Consider the following 14,073-nt stretch of genomic DNA (forward strand, 5'->3'; position numbering starts at 1 on the left):
TGTGATGGGAAAAATAAAACTCAATAGTGTCTTTGCCCGTTTGCAAATATATACCAAAGAATGTGTTTACGTTTTAGAAAATTATAATCCTAAATTTTCTCAGAAAAAATTTTTGGTTTATTTTCTACCCAATGGATCAGGTGTTATGTATAAACACATAATACTTAAATTTTAAAATGAATTCATTTTAATCAAAAGCTGGGTTGTTTTAGAAAAGATCAACAAAATGTAAAAGCTTTCAAGATTGAAAGCTTTCAATGGAAAAATAGGGAAGATTGAATTACAAAAGTCAGCAGTTAGAGAGAAAATTACAACCTACTTTACAGAGATTTAAAAAAGATTACAAAGAGATACTAAAAACAACTGTCTACCACAAATTAGACAATTCTTAGAAAACACAAACTACCACAAGTACCTCAAGAAGAAATAGAGCAATTATGAATGCAATAAACACATAGACAACATCATACTTAATGGAGTAAGACTGAATACTTTCCTCCTACCATCTGGAATAAGACAGAATTCCCTCTCTTGCCACTCCTATAAACATTGTACTGGAAGTTTAAGTTAGGATAATTAAAGAAAAATGTAATAAAAAGCATCCAGATAAATCCATTTTGCTAGGTATGGGGTAAAGTATTGTTCAGGGAGTTTAGCTGAAGACAGCAAAATCCACTCTAAGTTAAGCATGAAGAAAATTATTAAAGAAAACATATCAAATTACTGGAAGACCTACTGAAATAGGCTGTAAACTGAACTTCCAGGCATAATTCATAATAGAGCCCCAAACAGCTGCCCCAATAAAAAGCTGCAGTCTCCAGTGATCCTAGAAATACAAAGCCTCTGCAGCTATATACAAGCAAAATGAAATTTTTTTGGAAACAAATTTTCCTCCAAGAGTTTCCAAGGACATATTTGTCATTTTGCAAACATGTAATATTACATATTACAAACATGTGCTCCAGCAAGAAAATAAGGGTATATAAAGGGGAACAAAGATGCAAGAATCAAAGGTTAGTGTGGCAGGTAGACACACAGGAGGTCCCTCATGACCTCAGTCTCATGGTTCTTATGCAATTGTGTGACCTCCTCCAACTGAGTGTGAGTGAGGTATGTGGCTTGCTTCTAAACAATAGAGGATAGTGAGTTCCATGTAATTTTCATGTTGACTTGTTCAACATGAAAAAAAAATCCTAAGACTTTCTTTGATTTTTACAATGATGTGACTTTTAAAGTTACTGGCAAGTTTTGTTCTATCTAATGTTTATCATAATTAGATACAGATTATACATTTTTTTTTGGTCAAGAATACCGTTGCATCCTTTCAAGTGGTACAAAATTTTGAGTTGTCACATTAGTGATGAACTAATTTTTTTTTAAATTTTTATTGGAGTATAGTTGCTTTACAACTTTGTGTTAGTTTCTGCTGTGCGGCAAAGTGAATCAGCTATACGCATACATATATCGCCTCCTTTTTGGATTTCCTTCCCATTTAAGTCACCACAGAGCACTGAGTAGAGTTCCCTGTGCTATACAGTAGGTTCTCATTAGTTATCTGTTTTATACATAGTAGTGTATGTATGTCAATCCCAATCTCCCAATTCATCCCACCCCCCTTTCCCTCCTTGGTGTTCATACGTTTGTTCTCTACATCTGTGTCTCTCTTTATGCTTTGAAAATAAGTTCATCTGTACCATTTTTCTAGATTCCATATATATGTGTTAATATACAGTATTTGTTTTTCTCCTTCTGACTTACTTCACTCTGTATGACAGACTTTAGGTCCATCCACGTCTCTGCAAATGGCACAATTTTGATTGCATGATTTGTTGAAGTCAGCCAAGTTTCTCCACTGGAAAGTAACTGTTTGCCCCTTTGTGATTAGCAAGTGCATTTTGTGGGGAGCTATTCTGATATCATGCAATTTTTCATTTTTCATGGAACTTTTTCCCCCAGTTTATGCATCCGTTTATATTTTATGCCAAAATTAATCATTGTGTCATAGTTGCCATATGGCGGTTTTCTAATTCCAACATTTGACTTACATTTATGATTTGTCCTTTTACTGTAAGAAAGAGCCCCCTTTTCTCCCTATTCATGTATTTATTTATTGTATCATTATAAGTACATATAACCGCTCTGAAGGAGCCTTGATTTTTTTTAGTGGTGAATGTAATTAGAGCCCAAGTTTTCAGTGCTAGTTATGTTCCCAGCTCTCACTTTTTCAAAGGACATAGCTAAAGCACACACACACACACAAACACACACACACACACACACACACATTACAGTGTTTTTTTTCTATCTATCTGTTGAAAACCATGAGTTCAACACTAGTACCTCTAATTCCAATTCTAATTCAATACCAGAATCTATAATCTAACTTCCTTCCTTTCATTTCTGTATCCCCTGACTGTGGGGTACTGTAGTGGGATTCTCTAAAGTAATATTTTTTTCCTAAAAACTCTATTAATTTCCATAAGTTTGAGCTTTTTACACTCCTGATGTGGGTTAGTCATCTAAACAAAATTTACTTAATTTGAAATTTCTTTGTGATAATCTCTTTGCTCACTTTTGGTATCTAATATCATTCAACTTAATATTTCAGCCAAAACTTACATATTGGTTCCCTGTTACATATATACTTTGGTACTGAAATAGTTAAAAATTATATTTACCTTATACGTTATTCTTTAAAAATAAAACATGGAGGTAGGACATCTGAAAATTTTTCAATGTAATAGTTCCATAGTTTCTTACATTCTAAGAATTTAGTCTTAGAATGTAACTCTATAAATACTCTTAACTGCTTTAGTGGAACATCATCAGATTACCAGTAACTGTTTTCACCTTCCCTGTTCTTACTGCATGGCATCTTCTTATATAACTCTATGATTTGGATTTAAGTTGGATCTGAGTTACAATTTCAAACCTCTCAATCTAAATTGATAAGGGAAGAAGAGCTAAGAGTTATTTTTTACCTGAATAAAATGTGTAGAACGCCACCTATTCAAACATGCTAAAGAATATGCAATTTACATGCCTAATAGGAAAAAATCCACAGTTGAATATGCTAATTTTGCCCTAAAGCAGTAAATGTGGAGGAAAATACCCAAAATAAAAGTAGCAATTTTTGCATTCTAGATAATAAGTAATAAAATACCATCAAACAGGAATATTTTGTTCAAGTTATCCCTTTTTAAAATAATTTTCTATTTTTCTAATATTTTAAAAATTATTTATTATCACTCTTTGATATTTGATTAACGTATGTTTCTTTGTTTTCCAAACTTTCATACAGAAAATTGTTTTTTACTATATTAATAAAAAGTTGACCTGTGTAAAAGCATCCCTAGAAGAAGCATCTGAGGCAAATCACACTGTAATATTCATACTTTCAAAATGGAAATTGATATAAAATTTTGTTAAAGCCTATATCATAGATTTAAAGTTCAATAAATTATTAATAAAGAATATTTGAGATAGAAGTGGTCTATATATACAAATATATATACACATTTGTATAGTGAACACTGACTTATTCTAATATTTTTATGCTTATCTTCCATTATAAAATCAAAATAAATGTTAAGCAATTCTAATTATTTTGCTGCCTGCATTATTCTTGAGGGATTAGGAAATAAGTATCAGTCAAATATTGTCTTTTGAATAATTGCAGGGTACAAAAAAAATCATAAAAATATCCAAGAGGTAATTTATATGATCTTTGAAAGTATTCATGGAGTGGTATAAATGTGAGGGAAAAAATAATTGAAGTATTTAGAATATGATATGATCTCTAAAGACATTTTGCAATTCTAAGATTTTCTAATTCTCTGATTACAGACTTCGAAGTGGTGAATATATTTTAAATTTAAGCCATTTATTACTATTATATAGTTCAAAGTCATAAATGAATTTACAATGTCAGTTCATTTTGTTTTTTAAGTGGTATATACTGTTTTATTTCCCATAGTTAATTTTCCAAATCAGAATCTATCCTGCATTTTTAGAAGACTGCTGTGGTATCTTCTTCTTTGTAAATTAGATTCCTATTAACCAGATTCAGAGAGTATGGTACAAAAAAAACATAATTAAAATGATAAATAGGGTTGTTTAAATCACTGTTAATGATCAATACATCATGGACTTCAAACAAAAGTCTGGACACTAGTATTGGCATATGTACTTGACTAGCAGGCCTCGGTAAGGGTCCTGAAAACCTGCTTAGTAGATCCTACTTATAAACGTGGCATTCTAAAAAGGAGGCCAAATTATAAGCAGAATTTTATTTGGACAGAGTGGAATAAGAATGAAGGGGATTGGCTGGTCATTTAAAGGTGGTTAACATAGCCAGCAATCAGCTAGTATCCCAGAAATGAGGCAGTATCTTTCCCAGGATGAGGTTCACACATCTCACTCCTCTCATGCCAAAGGGTAGGTAATATAACACCACCTCAACCCACCTTTGGAAAAAATCTGGTGCCCTATTCTGGTACATAACATATATAGTAGCCTGACCAAGGTCATTTTGTAATGATACAATTTTCAAGCCAACTTTCTTCTTCAGAATTTCACAAAATGAAATTTGCAATGTGCTTGAGATGAAGAAAAATTAAAGATTACTGTATATTAGAGAAGCTATATAAATGAAATCCTAAATTACAGAAGTTTTACATAGACATGTTACTTTTTAGCTCATATAATTCTTCCATGCATGTATTCTTGGTTAGTGAGTCTTTTTTCCACATGGTGATTCAGGTTCCCAGGCTCCTTCTATTTTGTTTTTTTTTTAAACATCTTTATTGGAGTATAATTGCTTTACAATGTTGTGTTAGTTTCTGCTGTATAACAAAGTGAATCAGCTATATTTATACATATATCCCCATATGCCCTTCCTCTTGCGTCTCCCTCCCACCCTCCTTATCCCACCCCTCTAGGTGGTCACAAAGCACCGAGCTGATCTCCCTGTGCTATGCAGCTGTTTCCCACTAGATATCTCTTTTATATTTGGTAGTCACTGGGTCCATAGCACCCAGCTAATTGTAACTGAAAGTGATGGTGCAGATGCCCTTCTTCAATAAACTCTTGTCTAAGAGTGTCATACAGTTCCATTCAGAGTGGAAAGAAACAAGTCACTTGGCTGTACCTAGGTTTAATGAGGCCTAAGAAATATAGGCCCTGGTGAGCAGCTGATTCCCATCAACAACTACACACTATGGAAAGAAAATCATAAATTTTTGTTGGATAACCAGCTATGTCTGCAACCTGTTGATTATCAATTCCATCTTATATAGCTGAGAACTGTGACTCAAAGGTTAATTTTTTTTCCAATATTACACAGCTAGTATATGGTAGAGTTATGATTGAAAATTTCATATCTCTTTTCACTCCACCACCCTCAAAATGCTTGTGTTTTATTTCATTTGCCCTGTATTATTAGGTCACATAAATATAAACATGTACTAAGAAAAATATTGGCAATATTTATAAACTACTGCTCATAAAGTTTTTAAATGCTCTTTTTCGTATACCAAATTCTTCAAAGAACAGAATATGAAGCAGAGGGCTTTGTACTTGCACATTACTCAGGACTGCAGAGAGAAGAGGATTATGTCACCTTACCTAAGGATGGGGCCTGGCTGCTGGGAGAACCACCCATGTGATTAGAGGGTTGGCACTTTCGGTCCCATCCCCCTGACCTCCTGCGAGAGGAGAGGGAGTGGAGGTTTCATCGATCACCAGTGGCTAACGTTTAATCAGTCATGCCTGTGTAATGAAACTTCCATAAAAATCCAAAGGGACAAGTTTGGAGAGCCTCCTAGTCGATGAATAAGTGGAGATTTGGGAGAGCAGTGAGTTAGAAGTGGATTTGGAGGCTCCTTGCCTTCTCCTCATGCCCTGCCTTGAGCTTCTCTTCCATCTGGCTGTTCCTGAATTATATCCTTTTACAATAAACCAGTGATCTAGTAAGTAAAAGGTTTCTCTCAGTTCTCTGAGCCGCCCTAGCAAAATGAACAAAGGATGGGTCTTTAGAACCTTCAGTCTGTAACTGGTTGGGCAGAAGCACAGGTAACCATCTGGATCAGAATTGGCATCTGATGTGTGTGTGTGAGGGGCCATTCTCAGTGTGGGACTGAGCCCTTAACCTGTGGGATCTGACACTGTCCAGATAGTTAGTGTCAGAACTGAGTTGAATCATAGGACACTCGGCTGGTGTCAGAGAATTGCTTGGTGGTATGGAGACTTCTGACTCCTCTCCCTTCATCAGAATTGGAATTAAAGTTGAATAATTTCAATGAAAAATACATAGTATTTTCCAAATCTAGTTCCTATATAATTAATCCCTTTAAATATACTATTTTTTTTTAAATGTCTTTCCATTACTTCTTTTATTTATTTATTTATTTATTTATGGCTGTGTTGGGTCTTCGTTTCTGTGCGAGGGCTTTGTCCAGTTGCGGCAAGCGGGGGCCACTCTTCATCGCGGTGCGCGGGCCTCTCACTATCGCGGCCTCTCTTGTTGTGGAGCACAGGCTCCAGACGCGCAGGCTCAGCAATTGTGGCTCGCGGGCCTAGTCGCTCCGCGGCATGTGGGATCTTCCCAGACCAGGGCTTGAACCCGTGTCCCCTGCATTGGCAGGCAGACTCTCAACCACTGCGCCACCAGGGAAGCCGCCTAAATATACTAGTTTTAAGCTGGTGAACTAAACTCAACCCTAGGCTCATTAAAGCTCAAGTAAGTCTTATTTCTAGGATTAGAATATTGTATTCAAGGATCCACAAAGAATATTTGAAGTTCCCATATATTTTCAAATATATATATAAGGGATAACATATATAATAACTTACAAAGTTTATGTACTAGACAAAATTGTACCGTTTATTCTATTTAAAATAGCCTATTACGGTATAAGATACAGAGTTTAAAATAAAATTGCTGTCACTGAGCTATTTGTTCCCTAGCAGATGTCAATAAAAACTTTCTATTACATGTTAAATAAAGCCTTAGTGAAGGTCGAATTTAGTATAAAGTAGAGATGACCTATTATATTTCATAATAGACAATGACAGCAACCCTTATGTTCAATGTCAAACTCTCCCTGAAGAAAAATTTTAAGGAGTTACTGGAGAAGCAGGTATGCCTCATTTAAAGGGGCTGTTTTCTTCTCTTTAATTTCAAGTAGAGTGAAATATTGTTAGCGCCTACAGACAAGTTCAAGTGGAAATTTTACCTTCGTTAGAGTTGTTTGTGTAGCTGAAATGTCCACAGGCTCAATCTCTTCAGTTCATCAGTGGCCAGGTAGGTGTATGTAAACAATTAACCTCCAGATACAAAAACCAAGATGACAACTGCATGAGAACAACAAAATAGCCCTCTGGCTGGTGTCTCTACATAACATTTCATGCTGTCCTTTCTTTGCTTTACTGAGTCCCCATGTGTCCCAATGCACAACCCACAGTGCTGCCTGAGAAGGCTCACTGCCCATGTGCTAATGCACTGAGAACCCACAAATTCGGGTGAACAAACTGTTAAAAACTCAAAGTTGCCATGATAAGTATGATTCTGTGTAGAATGAATAAAAGAGCCTTTCAACAATTTGTTATGTGTCTTTTTAACTGGGGTAGCTGGCATTGTTGAGGCTGCATCCCCCTCAAACTCAAGTCTATGTACCACAAAGCCACTTACTGCAGACACGTGTGGCTCTCTGATGGCTTTATTTCTGGGCATGTGCATGGGCACCACCCGCTCCAGGCAAGCTTGGAGGATCATAGAATTAATGACCTGAGTCATGTAGGAACCATCAATCCATGGCAGAGAGAGAGTTGGCTCCCTTGCCCCCAAGAGGGTAACTCTGAGGTGTGTGCTACATCTCTCTGAGCTTGGTAGCATGAAAAGCCTCATTCACCGACAGCAATAAGATGTTAATAAGGCACATTTTATTGGCTTTCTTCCTATCTTATCTCATTTTCCACTCTCATCTATTGCTTCCTGATTCTTCTCAGATAAATTATTTGTACACCAATTATTATCTTAGCATCTACTTCCGAAGGAAACCAAACTAAGAATCAAGGCGGTCCCATAAATCCTTCTTAAACGGTTCCACTGTTTTCCACTTACGCCATTTGTCCTCAGGATAATCCAAACCTTACCTGTAAGTTACATATTGTGTCTCATTTATATGTACCTTTCCTCATTATGTCCAAAATATGCCTTCTCCTCTGGCATTTAGAACAGATTGTTTAATTCTTGTGTTCAGCATCAGAGGACCTAATTGAATTTCGCTGCAGAGATATATTATAAAAAAGAGGTATCTTTAAAATTTGGGATCCCATTTAGTGTGGTGAAATGTTCACACTTTCAGAATATGTATGAAATAAGGCAGACCGAGGGAACAAAATGTTAGAGCACGCTTCTCATATTCAGTCCATATAATCCTTGAGGGACCATGACAGGTTGAACCCCTTACTTTATCTCCCTCCCCTTCCCTGTTTTAGTCCTTCCAGTGGAACAAAGAACTGACTATCTGATTTGATCGAGAAGCTAAAATTGGAAGATGTTTTCTTAATAGTTTCTTTAACAGACAGTAGGGGGAGCTTTTAGCTTGTATAGAGCAGAACAGTATTTGTAATTTATTATTTGGTAGAGAAAATCAGAGAAATGAAGCATTATGGTCCTTTCAAAATATGTTTCAGAAGAATTAAGTTGTCTCTGATGCCATTTTCATGGATGACGTGGTATCTTTAACTTGTTACACAGTTAAACAACATACTAGAAAAAGAAATATTGCTTCTTGCTGACTTTACTGAAGTGATCTGGTGTCTATTGGGTTACTAAATGTGGTTTATCTTGGAACAGTATGAGAATATTCTAGGGCTCTTGGAATTATGTTACAGTTGTCAGCTTCTCATTTCCTAAGGAAATGGATCTTTGGCAAACAGTAGTGAAGAAAGTAGACAACAACCAAACATATAATTCCAAAAATAAATAAATAGAAAGAAAGGGTGAATTATCCTGATCTTCAAAGCACGAGGACTATAGTACTATGCATACGTGTTTTTGTGTACATCCTGAATGCAAAAACCTTCTGAAGAGTCAATTAACCGTAAGTGAAAAGACTTGAATTCTATATCAAATTTACCTCATTTCTAAGACACTTCAATGTAGATTGAGAATATATATTGCTTTTCCTTTCCAGTTAAATAATTTATTATTTCATTAACTGTCTAGATTTGAAGTTTTATATGAACACAGGTCCCTGAAATCACACTTAATGACCTGATAGTATAAAAATGCAGGCTGAAGAGGGGGAAAAAAATGGCTATAGGGGAATTGTTTTCTTACAGGAAGCCACATTCTCTCAACTATTTTTGTGATATGAATTGCATGATCTTTGTTTAGAGTCCCTCTGACACAGCATTCCTGCCTGTCACTATTTATTGAGCAGAGTGGCATAGTGAAAGTAGCACTGCTTTGCAATAATAAAACCTAGGCTCACAAGGGAAGGATGTTAACATTTATTGAATATATACTGTGTCTCAGACTTTTTATTAGGTATGTTGCATTTATTATCCAGTTAATTTGACCCTCAGAACAACATAATGATGTATCATAAATTGTGGATACAAGTATACATTAGAAATAGAATCTTTGGGTTAGAATAAAAACTCTACCACTTCTAGGCTGTGTAATCTTGGGAAAATCACTTAACTTCTCTGTGCTTCAGTTGTAAAACTACAAAAAGAAAAAATTGAAGATGATAATGGTAGTAACTACATTATAGAGTTATTATGGGGATTAGATATGTTCTTATAACTAAAGTGCTTATTTTACTACCTAGAAAATATTGAGACCTAAATAGTGTGGGGTGTTTAGTCCACACCTTTGAAATAAAAAGACTATTAGAAGGTTTATGGCAACTGTGTAGGATATTTTTCTAATGCACAAATCATGCATTAGTTAGGATTTGCATCTGGATTTGTTTAAACAGGTATCCTGGCTCTTATATTGTAAAATCATGAGGCACTGAACTACCCACCATCCTAGATAAAAAGAGGCAAAAGGAGAATTAGAGCTCAGTGCCTGTGACACAGAAGACATTCAATGCATCTCTGCATGGAAGATGAATGAATGTGTAAATTAATAATGTGTCTGACTTCTGAGTCTTTCCATTCTATCAGCTTGCTTCTAGCTCAGCCAGTATGCATATCAATTGAAGGAAAGCCCTGGATGTCCTTTGACAAGTCAGATGAGTGTTATCATCTGTCCTGTCAACTACAACCCCATTACCGTTCTCACATGATAAATGAGGTGGATTATGGAAGAAGTACTTTAAAAACCTTAGAACACCATTTAGGAGCACGCTCTTATCTGGCAGGTGATAGAGTACATATTAAAAAACAAACCTGGATTTGAATCTTGCTAGGTTTGCGACTTTATAATTACTTAATCTTTCTAAACTTTAGCTATCTCAAGGGTAAATGAGTGTAATAGCTCCCAACGCATAATGAGAAGTAAATGTGGCAGTACTACATGTAAAGTACTTAGCTTAATCCTTATTTTAGTGCTTTTCAACACAGAAAGTATTTGGTATCAGCCAGTTATTACTATGATGGTATGATTGTTGTAGTCATTGTTATTTTAGCAAGACACACTTATAGGCAGCATTTTTTTCAGATAAGTAGCAAATACCAGACATACACACTACAATGCCCCTATTCTATGACCACGACTGCTGTTGCTCCTTTGCTATGATCTTTCTCTTCCTGCTGCACGAGGCAACTGCTACTGACTGGAATGGTAAATGGGATGTAAGTTATTTGCTGTCTATTTCTCTAAAGATTATTTTCATAAACTACACTGTATACGGACAATGAAGATAATAACTCAAAGGCAGTTTTTGTGCAAAGAGTAATGGTAACGAGACGGTGGAAGAGTAAGTCTTAGACTTCTTTTTCTCACAGAAGCCGTGATTTAACAATACACAGACCAAAAGAGCTTTAGGAGAAATTCAGATCCCTGTCAAGAGGTTGTAGCACCCCAGCTGAGCATGAAACTGACCGTGAATAGTCACATTTAAAGAGGTAAGGGGAATAGTTTCACTTCACCTACATTAGTTCAGTCCCTACCCCAAACTGGCTCAACTCAGTGCTATGAGAAATCACCACTGACTGTGACTTTTCCCTTGAGGGAAAAGCGTATGGAGAGTGACTCCAGTCTCCTGGGGCTGCCTAAAAAACCGATTTTTGTTTAGCCTCACCTAGAGTGCTGACAGAACGGGCATAGTTTGGATGCCTGGCCAGCTAAGAACAAAGGAAAGCAGAGGGCAGCTTGCTGCAGCTGGCACAGCTGTGTGAGACTGGGAGAAGGCACAGACCCTGAGGCTGATCTCTCTCTCAAATTGGAGGAAAAGAAATAGAGCCTCCTCCAATATCCAAGCCTGTGGTAAAACAGTCAGTAACCAGAGAGTGCAAGTGATTACAGGCTCTTGGATAAAAAAAACTATGTCTGATTAGTAATAAAAATGCACAAGTCCATAGAAGAGGTTTCAGAAGCCCCCAGAAACTCCAGCTGGGCTGATTGGTGAAGGTCATTCCCTCATGAAGCCATTCTGTAAAGACTAGGAGAGTTGTGTCTTCAAATACACAGTTACTGATGTAAATCTACAAGGAATACAAAGAATTAGGGCAACAACATGACATTAAAATACTCAAAATAAATCTCCAGTGATCAACCCTAAAAAAATGGAGATCTATATATTATATTTTAAAAATTCAAGAGATCGCAGATAGACAACTAAAAATCAGGAAAACAATACATGAACAGAATGAGAAGATCAACAGAAGAAATAGATACTATTAAAAAAAAGACCTAAACAGAAATTCTAGATCTGAAGAATACAATAATTGAACTGAAAAATTCACTACAGGAGTTCAACACCAGACATAATCAAGCAGAAGAAAGAATGAGAGACTACAAAGACAGGTCATTTGTTATCCACTCAGAGGAGAAAAAAAAAAAAAAAAAAAAAAAAGATGAAAGAGAATGAAGAAATCCTAAGGGTTTTATGGGACTTAGAACATCTTAAATAAAGAGCAACAACAAAACTCTCTGGTAAAGGCAAATATATAGACAAATACAGACTATCGTAATACTGTAATGGTGGTTTTAATTGTACTATAAATGTTAAAACACAAAAGCATTAAAAATAATTATAATGACAAAAATGTTAATCAATATACAATATAAAAATATATAAATTTGGTATTAATAATATAAAACGTGTGTAAGGAAGAGAAGTAAAAAGGTAGAATTTTGTATTTGATTGAAGTTAAGTTGTAGTCAGCTTAAAATAGACTTTATAACTCTAAGAGGTTTTATGTAAGCCTCATGGTAAACACATACACACACACAGAATTGTTAAAACTAATAAACAAAGTCAGCAAAGTTACAGGGTGCTAAAAATTGAAATACAAAAGTCAGTCATGTCTCTATAGACTAACAACAAACTATCCAAAAAGGAATTAACAAAACAGTCCCATTTACAATATCATAAAATAAATATAATACTTTGAATAAAATGAATATAATATAAAATAAAGTAATATAATATAATATAAAATGAATATAATATAATACTTTGAAATAAACAACCTAGGAGTTGAAAGATGTACAATGAAAACTACAAGAAATTAAAGGAGACATAAATAGTTGGAAAGACACCCCAATACTAAAATTAATATGGAACCACAAAGGGCCCTGAATGTTGAAAACAACTTTGAGAAAGAAGAACAAAGATGGAACCTCCTGACATTACCTGATTTTCAAAAATATTACAAATCTACAGCAATCAAAACAGTATGGCACTGGCATAGATCCAGACATAGACCAGTGGAGCAAAACAGAAAGCCAACAAATAAACCCATACTTAAATGTCAAATGATAGTCAACAAGTATGTCAAGTGTGCACAATGAGGAAACAATAGTCTCTTCAGCAAATGGTTATGGGAAAACTGGATAGGTGTAAGCAAAAAAAAAATAGAATTGGTCCTTTATCTTACATCATACACAAAATCAAGTCAAAATGGATTAAAGACATGTGTAAGATGTAGAACTCTAACACTTCTAGAAGAAAACATAGGTGAAAATCTTGATAATATTTGTCTTGGCAATAATTTCTTGGATATGACACCATAAGCATGGATAGCAAAAGAAAACAATAGACAAATGGGACTACATTAAACTAAAAATTTCTGCATAGCAAAGGAAATAACCAACAAAATGAAAAGGCAACCTATAATATGGGAAAAATATTTTCAAACCATATATCTGACAAAGGGTTAATATATGAAATACTCAAGGAATTCCTACAACAAAATAGTAAAAAAATTAAATAAAATAACTTAATTACAAAGTGGGCAAAAAATTTGAAAAGACATTTCTCTAAGAAGCTTACACATAGCCAATAGGTATATAAAAATATTTCAACCTCACAAATCATTAGAAAAATGAAAATAAAAACCACAATGAAGAATTACCTCACACCTACTAGAGTGGTTATTATTATTATTATTTTTAAAAGTGATAAGTGTTGGTAAGGATGTGGAGATATTGGAACCCTTGTACAATGTTGTTGAGAATACAAAATAGGTGTAACTGTTATGGAAAACAGTATGGAAGTTCCTCAAAAAATTGAAAATTAAAATACCATTTGACCCAGCAATATCATTTCTGGGTATATACCCAAAACCTCTGAATCAGAATCTCAAAAAGGTATCAATATCCTGAACTGATGTTCAGAAAGGTAAGTAACACATGCAAGGTCACACAGCAATTAAATATTGGAACAAGTGATTTGAGCCTCATAACCAGTAAATCACAAAACGAGTCTTCCTATAACCTGAGAATTCCCAGGAGATGAAGAAAGCCATGTTTACTCACTAAGACTTGAAAACCCAGCTCAAATCTGATTTCCTTGTCTGTAGCCTTGTCTACGTGGTTCAGTTTTTCACTCTGCTTTCAACATTTCTCATTTTAATAATCATTTAATTACTATTTTAATAACTATTATG

General features: G+C 35.0%; 1 long non-coding RNA gene across 2 annotated transcripts in view; it reads right to left on the minus strand.

Annotated features, from left to right (window-relative positions):
• LOC309656873 overlaps window positions 1–14,073 on the minus strand; it is a 1,296,162-nt gene that overhangs the window by 686,755 nt on the left and 595,334 nt on the right. The window contains exon 17 of one of the 2 annotated variants that reach the window (XR_014261525.1): window positions 6,687–11,664. The exons of the other annotated variant lie outside the window; for it this stretch is intronic. This is a non-coding gene — a long non-coding RNA (uncharacterized lncRNA). Of the gene's footprint in view, window positions 1–6,686; window positions 11,665–14,073 lie in introns of those variants that run through there. 2 annotated transcript variants of the gene reach the window in all.

This window comes from Balaenoptera physalus, assembly GCF_965194825.1.
Source record: "Balaenoptera physalus genome assembly, chromosome: 3".
Lineage (NCBI taxonomy): Eukaryota > Metazoa > Chordata > Mammalia > Artiodactyla > Balaenopteridae > Balaenoptera > Balaenoptera physalus.